Source organism: Pinus tabuliformis, chromosome 7 (genome assembly GCF_031772625.1).
Source record: "Pinus tabuliformis cultivar Carrire ecotype Pingquan chromosome 7, CPIR1, whole genome shotgun sequence".
NCBI lineage: Eukaryota > Viridiplantae > Streptophyta > Pinopsida > Pinales > Pinaceae > Pinus > Pinus tabuliformis.
The window spans coordinates 327,215,307-327,222,128 of NC_142293.1; positions in this window are offsets into that span (position 1 = coordinate 327,215,307).

Below are 6,822 nucleotides of genomic sequence, written 5' to 3' on the forward strand. Positions count from 1 at the left end.
CAGACTCCATAGCTTCCCTCACCCACGCATCACCAGTTTCACCATTACGGTTGACAAGCTAACCATTCTCATTTGCACTGTGAACTGGCAACCCTACCATCTTGCCTTGTCATTGTTATTGTTTGCAGTATGTCGGTAATGTATTGGTTGACTACTTGGAGGATACAAACCCCGACGAGGCCATCTGGACGAGCTCCAAGTCTGTGCTGAAGTCAACGGATAACGGACCTTTGGGCACAGAATCTGTAATTCCGCAGGATTATTCTCATAGTTGTTCCCACTCGAGTCCTTCCTCGCTCCCCATTCTGTTCGTCGACTTCTCCATCTTGTCGTCAGGTCTAGACTGCGCTCCCCTCTCATCGGAAACCCTACACTATCTCGTTTCTTGCATCCCACTGTCCGCTACTTTTGACTATGTGCCATTGGACTCCCCCCATTTGACTCCCCCCTCCATTAACCCTACTTTGGCCGAACAGGCCACTGTTTTCATCTCCTCTTCATAGGCGGCCATATTACCTCCCCCTCCTCATTCCTTAGCTACTCTCAACCTTTCATCATCTCCATCTAGGTGTTTTGATTCTCCAGCAGTAAACGCTCGCTCTGGCACCCCTCTATCTCAGCGGCATGCATCGGGCTCTGAGGACCCTCTTCAGGAACACCCTACTACTCCGCGAACAGGAAAAAATAAGAAACATAAGTGTTTTAAAGCCTCTGGCAAGCAATTGGAACTCAGTTTCAGTGTTAGTGTGCACATGAGTGAGGTGGTGGATACAACCAACAAGGTATTGGTTGGTAGGGTTCGAGGATGTGCTTACGCCTTTGTCAGATTACGTCAAGGGGTCATGGAAATTTAGGGGCATATCCTCATAGAACTTCCAACTGGTACTACTCTGGCTCGGGGGTGGTTCGCTCTGAGTTTTTCGAGAGAGGAACAAACCACATGCGCCCTGTCACGCTACTAGCATATTGAGATGGCCCTTGTTCTGCTCAAGCGCTGGAGCCCTTTATTTGACCCTAAGCGTGAATAGTTTGGTGTTGGATCAATATGGGTCAGGTTACCAAGACTGCCCCTACATTTTTGGTCTGAGGATGTTTTTGTGCGCATTTGGAATGCATTCGGAACCTATATTGATTTTGACAAGTCATATGAATCAACTAACAACAAATCCATGGCACGCACATTGGTTATTTGGACATCAAAGAAGTATTGGAAGAACAGATTACACTGCACTAGCGAAGATTCACGCGCATTCAACTCTTGGACTATGAAGGCATCACTTTTTGTTTCCGAAGGTTCCATAAGGTGGGTCACCTATACAAGGAATACCCGCTAGTAAATTTTTTGTTTCCCCCGTCAACGATTCAATTGCAGTGACTCCGCATGAACCAACATCCGCTGATGAATCAACTTCACGATCTTTGGGGGTGAGTCACATAGCTAGCGGAGATGAAGAGATCCTAGTATCAAATGCACCAAGGCATCCCTCTCCACCTATGACAAGATCTTGGGTTGCTGTCGTGGCTTCTCGATCATGGGGTACATCTTCACCTCTCTACTCTGCATCTCCTTTTATTTCTTCTATTTCTAATTTGCACCATCATGTTTTATTTGCATCTACCCTTGGCATCTCATCATCCCCTCTATCGTTTCCACTAGACTTGCACTCTTCGACTATCTACACCACTCCACCCTCCATTCATGAATGACAATCCAATCCCCTCCTAGAAATCCTACCTCCTCTGGCCATTCCCACTCATACAACCTCCGATCTAGGGTATCTCATCCACCCGATCAATATGGGATAGGGTTGATATCTCCTCCTAAATCCACCAAGTCCACCAGAGGTAGACATTCATTCATCTCCAAGGCTATCATCCAGGCTGGGGTGGATGTGGCATTGGGCAGGAAATCCACTCTTGACAGGGTTCTTAGAACATCAAACGCCCTCAGCCAATTACTACAATGAAATGGTTATCTTTCAATTGTGGAGGTCTGGCGAGCCCTCCCAAAAAATATGCCCTCAAAAGGTTATTGGATTTTGAGACCACTAATATCATATACTTACAAGAAACCATTGCCAATGTTGACCTGATCAATGTTGTGGAGGAATGTAGGCTTACTGGTTGTATGTACAAGGCTATCAACTCCACTTTTCTAGCCCTCATCCCCAAAATGGATTCTCCCAGCTCATTTAATGACTTTCGACCCATCTCTCTTGGCAATTGCCTCTACAAAATCATTGTCAAGAATATTGCTAATTGTATTAAGCCCATTTTATCTAACCATATTCTTCCTAAGAAATTTTCTTTCCTACACAACCGAAAAATTCATGAAGCAGTAGGCACCGCATAAGAGACCCTCCATTCCATCAAGATGAAGAAGCTCAAAGGGGACATTCTCAAAATTGACCTATCCAAGGCATTCGACCAGGTCAACTGGCTATACATTAGAATGATCCTTACTCATTTGGGCTTCCCCTTACCCTTTATCACCTAGACCATGAGCTGTATCACAACAACTTATTTTAGTGTTCTCATTGATGGCTTTGCTTCCTATCTCTTTCATGTAGAGCGTGGGCTCAGGCAAGGTTGCCCTCTATCCCCTCTCCTATTTCTCCTTTTTATGGAAGGAATCAGTAGACTCATTCATCAAGCCAAAAGGGAGTGGTATATTCTAGGTCTGAAGATCACTAATCATTGTACTATCACCCACCTCCTTTTGTGGATGATGTGCTAATTTTTCTAAATGGTAGTATCTGAGACTCCTCTGTTTTCCATGAAATTATTTTACTTTTTTCAGTAGCTATAGGTATGGAGTCTAATAGGATGAAATCCAGTCTCACTTTCTTTGCTTTCTCACTACAAGAAATGCAGATAACCTCTCAGAAATTTCCCTATCAAAGATTACAATTGGAGGCTGGTCTTAAATATCTTGGTTTCTAGATTAAACCTCATGGCTACAAAATTATAGATTGGACTTCGCTGGTGGCCGATATTGAAAAGAGACTGAACTAGAACCATAGATTTATTTCAAGGGCAGGGAGACTTGTACTCATCAAATTGGTATTGGAGGCAACGTCGGTGTATTGTATGTCAATAGCTTGGATCCCAAAAGGAATCCTCGCCCGGATACAAAAATTATGCTGCAGATTCATTTGAAACAAACATAAGGAAGGGAAACCATTTTCTTTGGTGGGATGGACCCAAATTGCACTACCAAAAAAGTGGGAGGGATGGAGATTAAAAGACCTACCAACTTTTGCCCATGCTCTAGCTGCCAAGATGGGTTGTCTCATCCTTACATCTAACAGTTTATGGATAGAGGTGGTGCTGTACAAATACATTTGGCCATTATAGATCATGGATTGGATTCGGCTGGTGCCTATATGGAGAGTTGTCTTCTCTAATCTGGTCATTTGGCACATCAGTGATGGTCAATTGATGCGGATTGGCATAGATCCGTTGACAGGTAATGACATTCCACCTAATCTCATTCAATTCCTCAAGCAAAATGACATTCACAGGCTTGCAACCATTGCTGATATGGAGAATACTACCATTTTCTTTCAAGCATGGAAATCGACAGGGGTATTATGCATCCCTACACAATGGCACCAATCATGGGATGATTACATAAAAGCTCTGTCAAAATCGCATGTACGCATCAAGGAGGGGGTTAGTGAACTCATCTGTGCACATGTTTGGCATGGAAAATATACTCCCAAAGAAGGATATCCTTCCATCCAAGCCTCACTCACCCCACCTGTGCTCATTGGTTGGTGGCGATATTTATGGAAGTTCAAATCCCCTCCTGGCACTAGGTTACTTATGTGGAACATTTTAAAGAAAAAAACACCTACAGGGACCAACCTAATGCACAGGTATTTTCACGGCCCCTCTTGGTGTATTTTGTGCAAAAATACTGAAGAATCAAACGACCATATTTTTCTTCATTGTTCTACGGTTGTCGACATATGGTCACAGGTTCTTTCACCTCTCTCCATTTCTGCTCGATGGTATGGCAATAACATCGTGGAAGCATGGAATCATTGGAGGTCGGGGACCTCAAACAAAAAACATCATTGCTTACCTTTGATTATAAGCTGGTCCATATGGCTGAATCGAAATGCATATATCTTTAGGGACAGAGCAATTAGCTACCCTATATCAAATGCATTCCATGAAATACCAAATGATGACAATACATCAGTTGTCCGACTAGTGCCACTGAAGCCATTAACCGCAAGATGTCATGGGCCCTTTTTGATGGAGTTGCACAAGAACATGGATGTACGAGGGGTATTCTATTACACCAAACTGAAAACCATATTTATCGCATTCAAATGGGTTTGGGAACTGGCACTAATAATTTTGTCAAACTTATTCCACTTCGCCACCTTCTCCACTTTGCTCTTTCTCATGATTGTAGACATCTTCAAATTTTTGGGGATTCAAAAGTCATTATTAACTAGTTCAACAATGCATCTACATGTCATATGCATTCACTCATAAATATATTGGATGAAGCATTGTTATTTAAATCCCATTTTGAATATATTTCTTGTCAACATATTTACAGGGAACATAATCATACTGCCGGACAACTATCCAAGGAGGCCACAGTCTAGCCCAGGGGAATCTAGCTCATAAAGGAACAACAGGGTGATGAACACTTCCAGTACTATCATCAGCCGTACATAGATCAAAACTATCTCATGGCCAACAGGCCCTAAATTTGTAGTATATTTTTGCCTCTTCCTAACAGTACATGATATAGACTATTTTGTATAGTTTACTACATAATTGTTTACAATGTACCCTACAAGGGTTTTTTTACAGAACTATTTTTTTGATGGCCACAGCATGACATATGCATATGCCACAAAGGCATCTACAACATGTAATTTTCTCTCTAATAAAAAGTTGTGACTTTTCCCAGAGAAAAAAAATAAAGCCTTGACTTTCATGTAGCAAGATTTATGCACAACACAAGCAAAGATATCCACATAAATGAAGCCTCGATTGCAAGAGATTTTCACAACACAAAGAGACTTTCAAAAAAACATGAAGCACAGATATCAATTCCAATGATCTTCAAAACAAGCAGCACTTAACCCAAATATTGGTATACGTTGATAATATACATAACAGTTTAGAGAGTTGTAGCGCAGATGTATACAGACGTTGTTCTAAATTTCGCGGCAATAAATTACTTTTCCACGAGTCCAGTGTACGAGTATATATTGGTGGACATATGAACAAGTTGCGAACACTATGAGGCATGGGATATGGCGGAGCTCGTTTGGTTATTGGAGAAATGTCATGGCGGTGGGCTCAAAAATGGTGATGGAAGTTGTAAGGCTCGGAGGTGGGATTTTAAGGAAGCAAACCCAGGATCCTAATCCTTGCAGGCCGGGGTTGTGGTCTGGGATTCTTTGAATTTTAATTTCCATCTCTGTTGTGGGTTTTTGGCCATGGTTTTTTTGCTTAATCTCTTTTGGGTGAGATCCCTGCAACTACTTTATATTTTTCATTTATGTTTTCTTGTTCCTCTGCTTTGTCATGAGAACAATGATGTTTTTTTCCAGATGAACATGATCTAATAAAGCCTTGTGAAAATGTAACTTTCTATATAAAATGAAACCCTGATTTTTTATTTTTTTTTTAATTTTTTATTTTTTTCTGGAAAAATGCCTGGGATCCTAAAACCGGGCAAAGAAGAGTGCTACCAAAATAGATTATTAATGCTCCAAATGGTGGCGGTATAACAATGTAACAGAGGCTTTCCATGCTGCTTCTGGCCAAAATGAGCTTCTTGTACAACTTTCTTGTCACAGAGGGATGATACAATGTTCATAGTCATTCATCACTATTTTTGTTCCTCGCGATTTATTTTCATGTGCCCTAAGGACAACAAAGGAGGGCCGTTAGAGTCGCCATATTTAATTATATGGTCTATATTGAGAATATTTCAGCACAAAAGTAATTTACTTCACTCCTATCCTTTCGGCTCCAAAATATTTCAGAAATCAACCATGAAAATAAAAATGTCACACACAATCAGAAATTTTACGAAACAGGAGGGAACGCATGAATTGTATTGAATATAGTGCAGAATGAAGAAACCTCTCAGATATAAATGAATATGGGTAATAGAATGGAAGCATAAATTGAGAATTGGAAATGGAGGTTTTATACTTGGTTATGAAATATAATAAATGAATATGGTTAATAGAATGGAAACATAAATTGAGACTTGGAAATGGAGGTTCTATACTTGGTTATGATGATAGAAATAAATCATAGAAATAAATTAATAAAAGAAAAATTAATTTCATAATCTCATAGGTGAATATAAGTTTTCTTAAATCTGTCAGCTAGACACACTTATTGGATTGATAAACTTTCTGCTTTAAAACAATCTTTAATTAAGTTGGTTATCAGAGTTGCATACATTTTTTTTTTTAGAGTCTGGTAAAGATGATAAATTATTAGAACTTGCTTAAATATTTAGTTGGAGAATAATTGTATTAAAAAATTTGAAAAAAATGAATTTTATATATTTGGGATAAAATCAAATGCTATTAGCTCATAATTATTTAATACTAAAGGGAATTTTAAATTAATAAAATATATATATATTAAAAAAAATTACTATTTCTAAAAAATTAATATTAAAAAAATATGATTTAGAAAATAGTAAGTATAATATGGTAGGGAAGAAAATAACATTTTAAAAAACCAGTAAGTTTCATATATAACATTGTAAATAAGAAGAACAAGTTTTATATTTAAAAAGTTGCAAAATGTTAAAACACATGA